The following is an 18,122-nucleotide window of genomic DNA, read 5'->3' as shown; positions in this document are numbered from 1 at the left end:
CGCTCAAATGATCAAATCATCAGAATAGTGTATGCATCATTAGTCTGAGCTCTGAGGGACCAAACAAGTGAAGATCACTTGAGAGTTAATTTGGACCTGGGCGAAGAAGTTTAAAAAAAAGTGTGATTGGAATTTCGCAAAGCCTTCCTAGACTGTCCCTTGGCACACGAGGCCTAGTATTCTGATGACGAAGTAATACACTGTGACTCATTAAATACTGACGTTTCACCGAAATGATGTAATATTGTCCAAAGCTGCAGTATTGCAACATAAAAATGATCTAGTAGTCACATTCGCCCTTCGCCTTTGGAAATAATTACAAGCTACTCATGACAATTTCGTATTATCTCACAAATGAGACACCTATTCATTGACTATCCCTCTTGAAATATTGCTGTAGCTTGAAGCATTGCCTTAGCAAAACAGCCAGATCCAATCCTTGCATACAAGAAGTCTTTTGCACCCAGTATGCTTTCCCAGTCACCTCACATCATAGCAATAAAATGCCGAATTTGCTGACTGACTGTGGAGGACATATTATCAATGCGCAATCCCTCTTTCTCGTAGAAACATAATTTCAATATTCTTTTCGTGGTTTTTCTAAATTTTCCTGACATCTCTGTTTTTGAGGACCTTGTGGTCCGACCCTCATGATGAATATCTAAAATGCAGATAAAGACTCTTTTGAAGAGATCGAAGAGCAGATTTAATTCAAGTGCGCTTTTACAATATCACCTGCGTTGTTCGGTTTCTTTTGAAATTAGTGTTAATATCTAATTACGATTTAATAACGTAGTGTTGATGTAGTTTACCTACGTTATAAGGTAATTCTCCTGCCTTCCTAGCGTGCTTTCGTGGTGTAGTGGTCAGCACACAGATCCGCTATTTCAGAGGTCCGTGGTTCGATTCCTGTCGAAGGCGTTGCTAATTTTTTCATCTCTTCTGCCTAATGTATCTATAACGTTCACCTCGTTAATATCTAATTACGATATATAATCCCTTATCCTAAAATTACATGATGTGGTTTGTATTTGTATGTCATTAAATGTTCACCAAAACCTTTTGAGGATAGAAATTTTCTTACTTTTTTCAAAATATTTTATCACTATCTTACGTTACATTACACTACAATACATATATGATCCACTGTACTTGACAGGTATTGCGAGAAACATAAGACTGGTACGTGAGCTCATGCCCATTCCATTTTCAGAAAGTTCACATTCGGCTAAACAAAAATTCAAATTTACTTTACAAATTTAACTGGTCTTTTCAAAAATTCGGAGTGATTTGAAATCAATAAAAATTATTTTTAATCTTCTAAATAAGTGGTACAGTTTTAAATATATTTGAGATGTATTTTGAGTAGCTGATAATTTTTATGAACATCAATATCATGGTTTTAAATAGTGAAAGATGTTTCTAAAGGTAATGTACTACAATATTAGTCGCAGAGGTAATTTCTTTTAATAATTAAAAACTATTTTTTCAAGTATTATGTGAATTATTGTTTTCATTTGTTGTTTTATATTTGTAATGATTTCATATGTTGATTTTTTTTTAACTGAAAGTAATCTACACCATTTTCTATTTAATTTACACAGCTTACACAGCTTTATAAAATTTTAAAAAATTGAAAAATTAAATTAAGAAATTGGTTTTTAGAAGTATTCTAAATAAAGCAGAAATGAAAAAAGGATTAGATGTTAATATGAAAATTTGTAATTATTGCATTTGTAAATGAAACTCTTAAAAAATATATGTAAGAAGTTAAAATAATTTGTGTTCTTTGAAAGTATGATTAAAGCAAAAGTTTTCCTTTTTTTCATTCTATAATTTATGAAATTTATTTGTTTCTTTTTACTTCTTCCTCATAGTTACGGGGTCACTGACATGTACAAGCAAATTAATAATTTGACGATAAATATAATTTTTATTTTCATTTTATTAGAATTTAAATTTTTGCGGTCGTAAAACTACTTCCTGCCTCATGAATTAAATTTATGATGCAATGAATATAGAGAAAAGGAAAACATCGTAAATGTTATTTATCAGGCAAAATGCTTACTAATACAAATAAAAATAAGATTTTTGGTTTCGCAAAATCAAATAAAAATTTGCTTGTAGGAAAATCAAAAGAGAGAAATGAAGGTACAGGGTTTTAGGGAAAGAAAACGCTTTCTAACTTTTTTATTTAATAAAATTTAATCAATCGATAAATTTGCATCTAGTTAGAAATTAGAAATGAGGTTTAAAATAAAAAGTTATTTATTTTATTAAAAAAGGCAGTTGAGTAAATGCAAGCAATCAACTTGTCAACGGACTTGGCAATAACGTTTATATGAATTATTGCTAAAATGATCTTAAGATATGCGGAATATGTAAGCTGTTTAAAATTAAGGAGAAAATGGTGTATATTTTATATAAAATGACTGACACGACGTATAAGTGACAATGATAAATCTCCTAAAGAAACCTTTATGCCAGTCTCTAGAAATCGATAGGCATTCGTATAAAAACTCTGCCAATATAAGGTTTTCTTCACTTGCAATTTAATATTACCGTGTGGTTTTTCATGTAAATATTAAAAGTATAATATATTTAATTTATTCGGCGAACTGTTTGAAGGTTCAAATTTTTTGAATAACTGTTGCTTTTTACAGTATAAATTAGGATACAAAACAGAACATTCATATAGGCCCTGATTTCCAAAGGGTCAAACGCAGCACATTCTTTATGCCTTTATTTTGAAGGAAATATCTAAAACCTTCTTTTAGTATCAGAATTTTAAATATTACGTATTGTTTTTCAATTCTAGGTTTAAAAAATTCAAAAGCAAATAGAAAATGCTAAATTTCGTATTTTAGTTTTTTAGGCCTTTACTTTGGCTTACATTGGGACTTCGTAACCGTTGAGAAATGTAATATAGAAAAAAATGGAAAATTTTCTTACGTTTAAAGTAAAACATTGTTAAATATAGTCTCGTTTATTATTACCTATTGTTAAATATAGTTATAATAAATATAGTTATTATAACGAGTAAGATTACATTTTTTTTAATGATGTTAATATTCAATTTTCAAATGTTGAGGACAAAAATACTGCAGAACAATTCATCAAAAGAAATGATTTTTGCATGTTTGAAAGAAATTGATTTTTTTATTTCTACATATCATTAACACTTTAGCTGTACATTTCATTCACACACTATTAAATTCATAAGTTGTTTAATTGCGTTGATGAAATTATATCTCTGTATTTTGATTAGGCTTTGCAGTAAAATTAATAAGAATTATTTAAGATCTTTCTTTGTTTTAAATTTCTACCTCCCCCCAAAAGAAAACTACTAGATTCTTGTTTAAAATGTTAATTTCATATTTTATGGGACACATGCCAAAATAAATTGGACAAAAAGGTGAAATGTGTGTTTTTCTTTAAATACTTTGAATGAAAAATGTTGAAGTTATTAGTTTGTTTCATGAAATCATTTGAACTTCATTTATTTAAATATGGCAAAGAAGAATTCCGTAGAAATTCCTTAGAAAGCAGGCTTTCTAAAGAAACCTGGCTCGTATTCACATTACACAAGAAAGTAATCACGAAACCCAACCATGCATCTAGCTCTTATGCCTGGAATCGCAACTAGGTTGAATTCCCTAAATTCAGCGGCGCTAAACAACAGACCACTGCTGGAGCCTTTTGCCTGAAATATGCTTTACAAAATTAATTTATATCAGTGATATCTACTACATTCACAACTAAAGGAAGCAGGGTCTCCTTAAATGGTTTTGCCCCAGGTTTTCAACTCTGGAAACTAGGCATTGCATTTATTACATGTTCCTTTGATTCTAAGTAGTGTCATTTGAATTAGCTGTACTACTATAGAAAAAGACCAATTCTAATAAACTAAAGCAAATGAAGCCAAACGCTAAAGTATGTCTAGCAATTGTTTTAGTAATGGACTTAATGTTAACAATAATAATACTTCTATTTGACTTACTATTAATAAATCTCAATTTGAAAATATTGTAGTTACGAGAAATTGAATGAAATAATTAAGTATTCATACCTAAAGAGAAATAATTATTAAAATTTAGTTTGATCAGTTATTTATCAACTGTTTCAGAAACGCCTTGGTAGCTTCATTGTGAATCTTAATTTGCATCGAAAACTCGCATTTAATGGAGGCACACATTCACAAACTCAGAATTTTACACCATGAATAATAAAAAGAGCTTATTATCGATATTTCAGCTAATATTTTGAATTTTGCCTACTCTAATTTTAGCAGAATTTTTAATGAAGAATCTATAATACTGTCTAACATGTCAATGCAGTTTTTAAAATGAGTTTTCTCTCTCAGTATCATAAGAATAATTCTGAGAGGATGTCAATAATATGCACATTTTCTTTCCTTTTAATAAAACAAAAAAGGCTTAGACTTCATGGGAACGTTATATATCGTCTGTATGTTTAAAAAGTAAAAATATATGTAATGCAATTCTATACAAATATTTCTATTTTTTAATTAGATATATCATGAAGTAATACACTTTTATTTAAATCGGTCAGATTAAAAAGTTAAAAAATAATATTTTTAAAAACTGCGTCATTGCTTTTTAATTATTTAGTTTGTTTATCATAACAGACAGATTAAATATCAATACTTACTTTTCTCCGACTGGCAACAGCCTTGAATGAAAAGTAAAACAGCGCATGTACAGTGAAACTCGCAAAATCGCATTGCGAGACTATTTGGGTTGGAAAAAAAAAAAAAGGGAAAGTTACAAAAACAACTTATTTTTTCCCTGCAAACAAGCATTAAACAGATTTAGCAAACTCAGGGTGGTTTAAACAGCGCCGGCGCTAGGTTATCTGGCGCCCGCCTGCAAAATAGTTGAAGTAACGCCCCCCCCCCTTTTAAAATTTTTGTATAGGAGAAGGAAGTTTTGAAGAAAACATTTGTTGATTATTTTTAACAGTTTTTCGAAAATAATTTTTTTTTTCTACATAGTTACAAATTTGTATATAATTTCTTTTGCATCTATCTCTTAACAGATTTCATTTTTAGTGGCAATCAGGGCTAGATTTATGTCTGTCCTGCGATATACTTGACCGTAAACATGTCTTCATCAATTTTAATTTGGGAAATAATCTTTCGCTATTAGCAACACTAACAGAAATGCTAAGTAGCATTCTCAATATGATCTTCGTGTTCGGGAAGCATAAATTGTTTGACACAATTAAGTTCAGAGTGTCGAATGGGTCATTCATACCGACTGTAAATATGTCATTCGAAGCTACCTATTTCTTCATAAAGGTCTTATGCGTTAATATCTTTATTGTCATCCCACTGTAACAATTTTTCTAATTTACTACATTTTATTTTCAAATTTCCATTTCGATTTTTGATAAATTACCTAGGAAAATAAAATTATCTCAGTGAATTTTCATTACAGGAAATCTTTCATTTAATGATGTCCAATCAATATCCAAAATTCTAAAAAAGACATTCATCCTAAACTTCTCTTCTGGAGATTGAGGGGATTCGTTTGCATGTTCGAAGTGACATTTTCTTTTCCTTCGTTGGACTTCTTCAACAGTTTTAAACTGTGACTCGCTATCCGCTTCTTCATTAAATTCTTTGGCTTTCTCAAGAATACTTTTGTAATTGATGTCACTTCTATATTCTTCAATGAATGTTTTTAAGTTAATTATTCCCTTTAAATTTAGTGTAACACGAAAACACTTTTTTTCCAGTTCTTTGCTGAAGAGGGCCCAACAGCGGCCGAGCGGTAAAGTCGCTGAACACTGGTAGTTCGGTCCGAGGTTCGGATCCCGCGAACGGGCAGGCTGCATGGGTGTTTTCATGATTTTCCCATGTGTAACGTGTATACGAGACAGTTTCCCTTAGAACGTCCTCCACGAAGGCAGGCAGATAGCCCTCTAGGCTTTGCCATGATTAAATAACCTAACCTAACCTAATCTAACCTTTGCTGAAGCATTAATTCTGTTAAGCAAATCATGCGAAAGTATCAAGGAAGATATAAAATTATAATCCTTGATTTTGGCACGTAGAGTTCGTGAGTTATATTGCATTTTTTTCTGAAAAACATTCACCTTCGGATATTTCAAAAAGAGTATCACAGATTACTCCTAGTTATTAAAGGTCGAGTGGCTTAAATTTTCTTTTCTCATCGAGTGTTTGAGAGGGGCTTTAACGGGAAATGTTTGTAGAGTTCCTCACTTTGCAAATGCTAATTTACAGTTGAACGTGAAGAATCTTAAGAACTGCTATGCGAATAATCGCTTAAGTTCGTGTGACAAGAAACAACTAGATGGAAGGGTAACTAACCCTTTATTGCTCAAATAAGTTTTAGCAGAACTCCGTCGTGGAGTGTACAATAAAAGCCGACACTTGTGCTTGAACTTAAGAGGCTAAGAAATAAACTAAAGAGATGTAGCCGAAGCTATCAAGATTCTAACCGAGTTGGCCCCTTAACGCTAATTGACTGCGAAGCTATCAAGGGCATGAGTACAGCCAAGCCTAATAACAGCTTTGAGAGAGAGAGTAGCCAAAAAGGCAGATGCGCGCAAATCAGAAACTCTTGTTTCTCTCTAACTCAGCAAGTAGAACTTCACGGTTAAAGACCGCTCTTCCTCATAATGTATTCAGAGTGATTCTAAAACTACGTTCTGGCCGGAAGTAGTAAGTTGAAGTTCAGAATCGACAGGAAAGGAACTTTAACTCAAAATTTAACTGTTACTAAAATTAACATAATCCTTACATAGCTTCCGACGAGACTACTATACTAAATACTCGCAAAATAAGGTTTCAAAACGACCTTGTTTAAGATTTTAAAGTCTAAAACCTTTCTACGTTAACTATACCCTTTTAACACTTCCATTCACTAAATTCACTTTAAATTTTGTTATTAGGGCCAACTTTACAACAATTTTAAAGCTAGACAATTTTTAAAAAGGATTTTACAAATTTTCATCGGTTTTGGACACACATAAACTTCTTATACTCCAAAATTTATTCAGCTGCTTTTTCTGTCTTTGTCCTTCAATATCTGGAAGGAAACAACATTAGTAAAAAACTATACAAAGATTTTTCATAACTTCTACAATTACGCTTTTATTTCCTCATTTGGACCTCATACGCTTTCACTCATACTTAAACTTTCGTTTTCCCCATGCTCTCCAGCAATTGTTGTGAAATATACTTACAGGTACTTATGTTGTGTTACTGCGAACAACACTACCACTACACAACATCTAACTTGGTTAATCTTGACATACTAGACCTTACAGGACTCCCTACACGCATATACTTTCTAATGTACTAAGCGAAAGCTTAAATTTACTTTTAAAAGTGTTAACTGGAGAGCCTAACATTAAAAATACGTATATACTGAACATTCAATTCTTTCACAGCTCAAATACACCGAGGCCAAAGTTTATCTTTTGTACAAGTTTAACTTTACGAAATTTCAACACAGAGATTAAAACATTCCTATTTTAACAAAAACATTTAGATATTTACACAACATTTTTAAATTCACTTTACATCAACAGTCATTAGTTGCTTAGCTACAATTTATCATCTTTACACGAAATCTTAACTTTAATTTAACAGACTTCAGTATTCAAAGATTGTTTCGACTAAACATATTCTTAATTTAATTCTCGACACTTACGAGTTCTTAACAAAAATTCTTACTGTTAGTAGCTTCTCGCCAAATTGCGAACATAAAATTCTATGATTACAAACTATTTACAATTAAATTCTCACTATCTGTGATTTAACTTTTCTTAACATCTTTAGCAACTTAGAGCAAGATGATATAAACTGAAATCTGTTTTTAAAGTAAAATAAGCAAGGAAATTTTCACTTATCTTATTCTGTATTCCTTCATTCTGATGTGGCAGAATTGTTCGAACGTGGGGAACTTCATGACTTCCACCCTCCTTCTAGATGTTTGGTGGGGACCCACCAGCGGCCGAGCGGTAAAGTCGCTGAACACTGGTAGTTCGGTCAAAGGTTCGAATCCCGCGAGCGGGCTGGCTGCATGGGCGCTTTCGTGGTTTTCCCCATGTGTAATGTGTATACGAGCCAGTTTCCCTTAGAAAGTCCTCCGCGAAGGCATCCCTCCCCTTAGGCAGATAGCCCTCCAGGCTTTGCCATAATCACACACACACTAGATGTTTGGTGCTACGTGCCGTTCGCGTCATTTCTTTTCCTATTCTGCTCCTTGTCTAGGAATCTCGGAGTCTTGCGGACCGGCTGTGGGTTTTGGAACTGGAGTTTCCTCTTCAGCTCTGGTGGGGACATTCGTCCTTCAGGGTCCTTGAACTTTCGCTTGGACCTTCCAACTTCTTGGTCAGGCACGGTTGTTTCCGCGGGTCTTTTCTCGCTTTTCGTTCTCCATTGGGCGCCTCCTTGGGCCTCCCTTGTTGTTTTTTCCGCTGGAAACTGTGGTTTACGTCTCGTACATTCCACCCGTTTTTGAAATTTCTGTTTAACTGTAACCTTATTAGCAGGCCTCACTCTCTGAGCCGGTGGTACTGGTGTATTTGTACAATCTTCGGTTCTGGCTCGTTGATACGTCGGTGCTACTCTCCTACGTTTTCGTGCGCCTGCATCCGCTTGGTCAACGATTGATCCGTCTGCTTTCTTTGTGTTGGGGGACTCCAGCTGTGCTTTCGAATTGGCGGACTTCTATCTTTCCTTCCAGCATCCTGTAATAAATCCTGTAAGATTTTAAAATCAGTACGGATGTAGTAAGGCTTTATCTGATCGATATTTGCAACCAGTTGTTGGCCATTTTCAGCCTTTAAATAAAACGTGCCTTCTCGTATTCTTTCCTCAATATACGGCCAATGAAACCTGGGTTCAAACTTCGCTAACCTGTTTTCGTGTGCTGATGATAATAAATATTTCAACTTGAGTACTTTTTGTCCCACTTTATATTCCATTTCCCTTCTGTTTCTATCATAGATCTTTTGCTTTTCTCTTGCTACATCAGAGCTTTTAATTGCTTCGTCGATAATTCTCTGTATGTCTTTTAACTTGAATTCTTCTTGCCTTTGTTGTACAAAGAACAGCTTATCCAAAGGCGTTAGGATTTTTCTTCCTAAAAATAACTCCGCGCGGGTCTCCTGTGTAGTATCGTGCTTTACTGTTTTTAAGGCAAAGACTAACTCATTGATACAGCTGTTCCAGCGGTTATGATAATTCTTCACATATGCTCTGATAATTTTTACAATATTCTTATTTACGCGTTCCGAAGTATTCGATTGCGGTCTATATGGTACCATTTTTCGATGACGTATGCCAAGTCTTGTGCACAAATTTTTAAATATACTGCTAACAAACTGTTTTCCGTTATCTAATATTACTTTTAGTGGAGCCCCATATTTTAAATTATACTTATTTAAAAACGAATCTGTGACTATTTTAGCTAAAGCTCATTTAAGAGGAACTATTTCAATTAATAACAAATATCTATTTTTATTTATTTTTGTCCTAGGGTAGGGCCCAAACAAATCTATGCCGACCATTTCATTTGGAAAAGTTGTCTGTATGTTTTTTAAATACCCAGCCGGGCTGTAATTAACATCATTTATTATAACTGGCACATATGGCACGACTTAGCATACGCCGTAACTACTCTTTGTAACTGCAGAAAATAAACCGCTTCGTGTACCCTCTGTACTGTTTTTCGACTTCCGAAATGTCCAGTGGACGGTAGCTCATGCAATTCTTCTAAGATATTTAAACGTAGACTCGCTGGGATCGCTGGTCGGTATTCCTGATTATCATTTGCTTCCTTTGTATAAAATAACAGTTTGCCGATTATTTCGTAATGCTGCGCCCTATTGCGAATAGCCGTTAAATCTATATGCTCAAACTTTTCAGGGTCTTCTAGATATGCGTAAATATCATTAAATTCTGGGTCCTTTCTCAATTCTTCAACTATTGTATCACGAGACTCAATAACTTTTGAGGTGAGCATAGCACACGTAATTGTATTTCCCTCCTCATCAATTTTTATTCGTGAAAGGGCATCGGCAACTACATTTTCTTTTACAGGTGTATGTTTTATAATTAAATTGAATTTCTGTAATAAATTGAATTTCTGTAAGCCCAACATATCAGGCGAGGTGATAATTTGTTTTAGAATACAAGCGACCCACTGCCGCATGATCTGAGTACACTGTTATCGGGGAACTTCCGAAGTAGACACGGAATTTTTGAACGGCTAATAGAACAGCGAGCGTTTCTCGCTCTGTAGCTGAATAGTTTATCTGGGTAGAATTCAGAGTTTTCGAAAAAAGGGCTATAGGATGCCCATTGTGGAAAAGCATAGTTCCAACTGCATAATCGGATGCATCTGCTGCAATCTCTAGACATTGTTCGCCTTCTGGAAATTTAAGGACTGGGGCCTTAATTAGAACATTTTTTAGTTGTTCGAAAGCGTTGCTCGCCTCGGTTGTCCAAGAAAATATAGTTTTCATTCTTTTCAGCACTAAAAAAGAGGCTCAACTATTTTTGCAAAAACCTTTATATAAACATTCTATAATAGGAACATAAGCCCAAAAACGAAGACAATTTCTTAGCCGTATTTAAGGGAGGATAACATTTAATTTCTTGTATTTTTGAATTATCAGCCTCTATGCCATTATTCGAAATCTTGTACCCAAGGTATCGTAATTCCTTGGACGCAAACTTGCATCTTCTTGCATTTATTTTGAAACAGGCCTCGCTAAGTAAGGCAAAATATTCTTCCAAATGTTTTAAATATTTGTCCAATGTTTCGCTGGTAACTATTATATCATCTAGCTAAATAATTGTACTTTTACCTAAAACTGGCCTTAAAACTATGTCCATTGCTTTCTGAAAAATAGCCGGCGCTCCGCTTAAACCAAACGGCATTCTTAAGAGGGCACAGACGTCTGATTTCGTAAAGAACACAGTCTTTTCAACATCTTCAGGTTTTACGGCGATTTGCAAATAACCCGATGTTAAGTCTAAAGTTGTCATAAACTTAGTCGAGCGAATTTTCCTAATTATTTCGTCAATTATTGTTAGGGGATACGTGGAATATTTTGTTATACTGTTAAGTTTACGATAATCAACTGCAAATCTATACCTGTCCTGGTGTTCAGGCGGTAGCCTATTCTTCTTTCTACAAAGGACCACCGAACTTGCGTATGGACTAGTGCTTGGCACAATAATTTTATTTTCTAGCATCTTTTCAATATGTTTTTCGATAATTTCTTCTTTTACTCTATCATATCTATAGGGTTCGACCGAACTGGAGGGGAACGGCCTGTATCAATAGAATGGTTCACGACATGGCAAAATCCAGGTTTTTCATTGAACAAAGAATTAAACCTGCTTACTAAATTTTTCATCTTCTCTTTCTCTTCGGCCTTTAGGTGACTAAGGTCGATGTCGGGCATAAGCCCTTCCTCTTCTTCCACAGGGTCAATGTGTACTTGTAATGTAGAAGTTTGGAAATTAAGGTTCGCGCCTGCTGCGCGTAAGAAGTCCACCCCGAGTATTATAGATGTCAGCAAATTTTTTACTACTAGGAAATTAACATTCAACACCTCATTTTTAATTTGTACATGTAGCGCAGTTTTTCCCAAACATACCTACTGTTTGTCTTCTGCAACAATTACTTTTTATCCCGTAACTCTAAATAATCTATAGTGACGAAAATGTTTTTTAAAGAATTCTTGCGACAGAAATGAACATTCTGCTCCGGTGTCCAATAGCGCCGTGATTGGTACGTTATTTACAAGAATATGAACTTCCCGTATGGCTGGATTTTGCACCACTAATGAGTTCAATCGTGTTTCTGAGGGGCTTTTCTTCCACACGGTGATCGTTCTACCTTCTTGATCACCGGTCTGCGTTTAAATTCTGGTTACCCGCCGTCTCTTTACGCTTACTTTTCTTTCCGCCACCCATTGATTTATTCGCACTCTTGTTATTAGAATTTCCACCTTTTCAAATCTGCCGGTACGCATTCTGCTGAAATTGCGGTTTCTTCTTGAGTGTTAGCCAAACTGATTTGCACGCACTTTCTCAGAGTTCCCTCTGCTTTGGAATTTAAATGCAAGCTGGAATAAAACTTCTAGTGTTTGCGGTTTACGGACTTCGAGGAAATCTTGAGCTGACGGTAGTAGACGGGGTAAAATCACTTCGATGAGTTAATTATCTGTTCGGGTATCTCCCCGAACAGTAAGTTGAATATTTGGATATTCCTTAGAATGAACTCCATCAACTCATCGAAACTGCTTTAATATTTATTATACAATTCTCATTCTAGCTTCGCACGATCCTTAACGACTGGAAATGCTTTCAGTAATGAAGACTTAAAAATTTTCCAGTTGTACGATTCCGATCTTGGGTCCCCCAACAAGAACTTTCCAATGCCCTTATCCCAGCTGAGGGCTTGACCTTTTAAGGCTATAATAGCGATTGTCACTTTCTGCAGCTGATTCACAGGATACAACGTAAAATGTAGGTCCAGCTGTTCGAGAAAAGTCATTACCAAATCTTTTCCGTCAAACATTGCGGCTAGTTTCATAGCACCCCTCATTGTTTCAGTGATGAATCTAAACCCTTCCATAGGATTCGTGGAAGTCTGAGGGACCTGAAAGGTCGGACAGTGTCAACATGAACTTTTCACTCTCTAACGGCATGGTCCATTAACAACTTTTCGGGCACCAATTGTACAGTTCCTCACTTTGTAAATGCTAATTTATAGTTGAAAGTGAAGAATCTTAAGAAATGCTAAGCGAATAATCGCTCAGGTTCGTGTGACAAGAAGCAACAAGATGGAAGGGTAACTAACGCTTTATTCTTCAAATAAGATTTAACAGAACTCATTCTTGGAGTGTACAATAAAAACCGACACTTGGGCTTGAACTCAAGAGTTTAAGAAATAAACTAAAACTAATCTAAACTAAAGAGATACAGCCGAAGCCATCAAGATTCTAACCGAGTTGGCCCCTTAACGCTAATTGACTGCGAAGCTATCGAGAGCCTGAATACGGCCGAGCGTAATAACAGCTTTGAGAGAGAGGGTAATAACCAAAAAGGCAGACGCGCGCAAATCATGAACTCTGATTCTCTCTAACTCAGTAAATTAAACTTCGCGGTTAAATACTGCTCTTCCTCATTATGTATTCAAAAGAACTGATTATCGCTTAGAAGAAGAAGAAAATAGATTGTATAATTCTTGAATTGCAAAAAAAAAAAAAAAAAAAAAAAAAAAAAAAAAACTATATCTGCATTTACCTTTGCTGCATTTTTAAGCATTGTATGGAAACTATGAGCGGCACAAGGAACATAAAATGCACGAGGATGTATTTTTAAGACATTACGTTGAAGATAATTTTTCCCTTTCATATTTGCGCTGTTGTCATATCATCCCTGTCCTCTCATATCGTCAAGGGAAATGTTCCACATTTTAAACATTTCCATTACTGTCTCCCGTTACTGTTACTGTTTAGGCCGTTACCTGTAGAATCGTCAACGTTAATAAAGCCTAAAAATTTCTCCTTGATTTCTGCCACTCTATCATTGCAGAGAACAAAACGTATGATGACATTCATCTGTTCAGATTTGTACCAATCTAAAATTATACAATAATACTTGGCTTTTCGAAGACACAGTAAGATTTTCTTTCTTATACTACTGCCAATAATTTGCAGCATTTCATTTTGACTCTCTTTGTTTAGATAATGACTTTACTGCTGCTACCTTTAGATCGTAATACTCTTTCTATGGGAAATTCCATAACTGGATCGAACTTTCCAAACAATTTCATTAATTGTAAGAAGTTTCCGTTGTATTTTTGGTACAGCTCATCAGAGAAGCCTCGAAAGGCTAAATTCTGGCTGCCAAGAAATTTTGTGATCTCAATCAGTCTTCTTAATACATTTGAACAATGCTTTAGTTTCATTTTTATACATCTCTTGTGTTTGGGAATCAATTATTTTATTTTTCAAATTTTTCTCAAGCTCTTTCCATTTTAAGAAATATTTCATGGATGCTCTACTGGTCTCATGCCTACGCAAGGCTTTAGATACATTTATCCAATATTTATAGCTTTTTACGAGGCTGCAAGTGTCAATCTATAAAAATATCTTGCAACAGAAGTAAAAAACAGAAATTTTATTTATTGAAAATAATAGCCACATACGGGGAACTAATTCTCTGTTTCTATTTTCCTTTTGTAATATGTATCACTAAATTTAAGTCCATTATTACTTTTCGGATACATTATACCTTTCTTTTGTATAGGTCCTCATTTTAGACAAAATCATTCTCACTTTGTCGCTAAGAGTTGGCCATTTTGCAGGATGATCAAAATCAATAGAAAGAAAGGAATTTTCATTTATGCCAGTCTCTTCCATCGAATTATCTGGATAAACTTTAACTTCCGATTAATTTAATTCCATGCTTGGATCATTATTCCCTTTCTTTGGAGTTTCATCAGGCCTTTCAATAACTTAATCCAATGTAGCTGGTGTTCTTTGGCTGGATGAAGTCTATCTTTTTGTAATCGATTTTGATGCTAATTCAATGTGAACATCATTTACGCCCGAAGTAGTCTTCATTTTCTTTATGAAATGAGATATTGCGTCTGCCTGCTTCTGAAGATCAGCATCTTTGTCAACTGTGCGTTTACGATTCCACGCACGGGATGGTTTCTTCTCTGTTTTCATATTATCAAAATCTCACACTGAAGTTTAAATTTAGAAATTCAATACTGAATATTAAATATCCAATCATTCTTTTAAAATAAATCATGACATCTACTACGTATAGAATAAAGCTGAAAAGTTAAAAAAAAATTGAAGCTAATGGAAAAACTAAAAAATAAAAACCCTTTATCATAACTTTTTCGAGCAGCTGGTGAAGAATTATCATCTTTCTAACAAACGATAAGGAAACGTTTGACCGTGTTCTGAGTCAAACTTTAATGCTTGCGAAGGACAACGTGTACAATGACCCCCAAACCTCTCTCCCCAAACACCAGCTAAGTCTTACCTCAATCCATTTGTACACCACCACGACAGCACCGAAAACAAAACAGATACCAGCTCACGGCGAACTTTAACCACATAATAATTCTCCTGTAAATATCCCCCAGCACGTTCAACAGCTTCACGCGAAGTTGTCGTTTCCCTGTACATATCTTTCTTTTTGATGTCGCACTGTACTATTGCATTACTTTTTATATTTGAACTATTTTGAAATTCTAATGTTGATTTTTGTTTAGTGCTATCCTCAAACTTGTAAATGCTTCGAATGTTTTAATTGTATTGTTGTTATTTGTTTTAATATATCATTTGTCAACAAAAACCAGATTTATAAAAGGCATCACGGTCAAAACCGCTGATGTTTGGACATGTAATTCACGGATAATATCTAAAAATGGACTGTTCACAATCAAGCTTCACTTCTCCAAAATTCCCATAAAAATGGAATCAACAGATGTTGTCGCTGAAGAGCGGCAACAAACGGTTCGATTTCCCCGATGGTGGAATATAATCTCTAAAGTCTTAGCGACTGATAGAACCACCCTCGTGTGGTATTTTTTCTATGTAAATAGTATTCGTACATTTTGAAGAAATAGCCATTAAAAATACCCCTAAAATTAAATTCAACATCTTCTAGTTGAGAGGTTACATTTTTTTTTTCCAAAGAACGAGAAGGGGGGATAATGCATACCAGGCACGTAATCGGAAAATTTCAGAGGAGGAAAGTGCAAATTTTTGCTAATATCCAAAAAAAAAAAAAAAATATATGTTTACAACTGGCAGGGAAAATACTATGTGTTGTAAACCCAAGCTTAAATGACCAATGTAGACGATTCTGTTTTTAGCTCGAGAGAATTAATCAAATTTTGAAATTTCAACCGTTAACGAGAAGGAGGTCCGATGCAGCATTTCCCAGCAGGGTACGGGGTGAAGCCCAAGAAACCAACTTAATATTAAAAATCTAATAAAGATTCTCAACGTTTTACGAAAATAACTGAATATAAAACTTTAATTCTTTACCTTGGGCTCCCCTGCCTACGTGCCTAAAGGGTAAGCTCCTCAATTCGCTTTTTATATCGCTTTTACTTTTCTGTACAAACACGTGCACGAACACCAAGATTCTTAATTGGAGAGTCTAGACATTAAATAAATTGCATAAACGTTTAGAATTTGGCCGTTGACTATAAACCCCTGCAATCCGCTTTCCCACGAAAGAAGAAAATAAATCCTCTATACGACTTTTAATTTTCGTCCATGCAAATCTTGCCCCCCCCCCTCTAGAAATGCCGTGAAGAAAATGACAAATTGGCGTCTGTGTTCATTCTTGCATATGGGAAAATGGCAAATTTACCCCCATAGAAAGGGTTAATCAGTTCCTCTCCTTCCCACCCTCAGAAAATTTTCTAGGAAAAAAAGCGATATTTCACTGTACACATTTTAAATAAAAATATAATAAAATCGATTAAGTAGGGATAAATAGAATAAGTACGTACTTAACCAAATGGATTTTTCGTTTCCAAAAGTAGTAAGGTATTGTACATCGAAAATTTTCTTCGCTAACCACTCAATAAATACGAAGAAGGAATGTGAAGATGATACACAACACGAGGTTTTCTAGACACATGGAAAATGTCCATTAAGTGCGAAGATGGGCTATTTTGAGTAGTGCACAATGTATGAGTGTGTAATCGGTGTACAGTATTACCTAAACTTGCCCACTGCATGAATTCCCATGTCTTTTGGAACTCCAACTTCTTTGTGTGGCACTGTACCTAACGACTGATGAATGGGTAGCGAGGTATTTGTGTGGGCTGGAGAGGAAAAGTGTGAGGCGCAAATGCCCATGGTCCCTCCCCCCCCAAAAAATGGGACAGTGCTATCTATATCTCCCGTTCTACTGGGCCGATTGACAAAATTCAAACTGCGTTTTTCATGTCTCGAAAGCGCGACTTAGAATATATATTAGATTTATATATAGCACTATTCTAATATTTGATATAGATCTAATACGAGTAGTTTTTGAAATATTAGCTCTCAAAATTTGTAGCTCCTCAATGTTAATCGAAATTGGTAAATATTTATTAATATCTTTGTTTTTATTAAACTTTTATTATTTTTCCTTTCACATTTCGAAATTTAGATTCATTCCAAATAAAATTTACCCATTTTTTGTGTTTTATTTTTTAATTTCTATTTTTAAATATTTTTTATAAATTTTTCGAAAAAAATTTTGAATTATAACCTATAAAATTTTTACCATCATCTTAAAGTAGGTGTATTTTTAAGCACATCTGCAAAGAATTAGACTTTTTTATTCAAAGTTTTCTAAGGTATACACGAATTTACATATTTTCGAGTTTTGAAATTTGGCATCTTTTTTTTTAGCGATAATAACGCCAAATGTGGTTTATGGATTTTTGTTACAGTGAATTGCCACAGCTATTTTTAACCTTAAATTTCAAGTAAAATTAATTATATAAAATATTTTCCCTCAATGATGCGTAATAAATATTTATTAATACTATAGCTTCGGCGTTTTATCATCTGCTACTTTACTTTAACTTTGTTTAAATCGAATTGTCTAAAACTGAGAATTTTCGTTTCATGTTTATTTGAATTTTATGAAAATATTTTATGACATTAACTGCATAATTTTATTTCTAAAGAAACTGTTGCTTATGAAGTGGCTGAAAGAGCGGCTGATACTATCATCCATATTTTTAAAGCACAGTACATTTTTATAGAAACATAAGATTTAGAATAATCATTTTTATAAAAGTCAAATTATAATATAAACATACAACCCTCTAAAGACTGAATTAACGGAAGTTTAATGGTTATGTAGAAATGATCTGCAGCTACTTAATGGCTGGATAAGTCAGCAGGTTCTGTGAACAAGTAAGAAAAATTATATAAACGACACCCAACATTCTGGATTCAATTAACAACGAGGATACGATGTTTATTAAATGAATTTAAGAAGCTTTAAAACATAAAAAATCAACTACTTTTTTATCCTAAAATGTATTTTTGTGCATAGCGTATTTTCA

At 34.2% G+C, this 18,122-nt stretch overlaps 1 protein-coding gene across 1 annotated transcript in view; it reads left to right on the top strand.

Moving 5' to 3' along the window:
• LOC118200167 (cytosolic carboxypeptidase 6-like) overlaps window positions 1-18,122 on the top strand; it is a 769,798-nt gene that overhangs the window by 89,714 nt on the left and 661,962 nt on the right. The gene's annotated exons all lie outside the window — the stretch shown is intronic.

Source organism: Stegodyphus dumicola, chromosome 6 (assembly GCF_044657685.1).
Source record: "Stegodyphus dumicola isolate Sdum_Otavi_A_Nest chromosome 6, ASM4465768v1".
Lineage (NCBI taxonomy): Eukaryota > Metazoa > Arthropoda > Arachnida > Araneae > Eresidae > Stegodyphus > Stegodyphus dumicola.
Note: the sequence above shows the minus strand (reverse complement) of the source record. Positions and strands in the feature narration are given on the sequence as shown.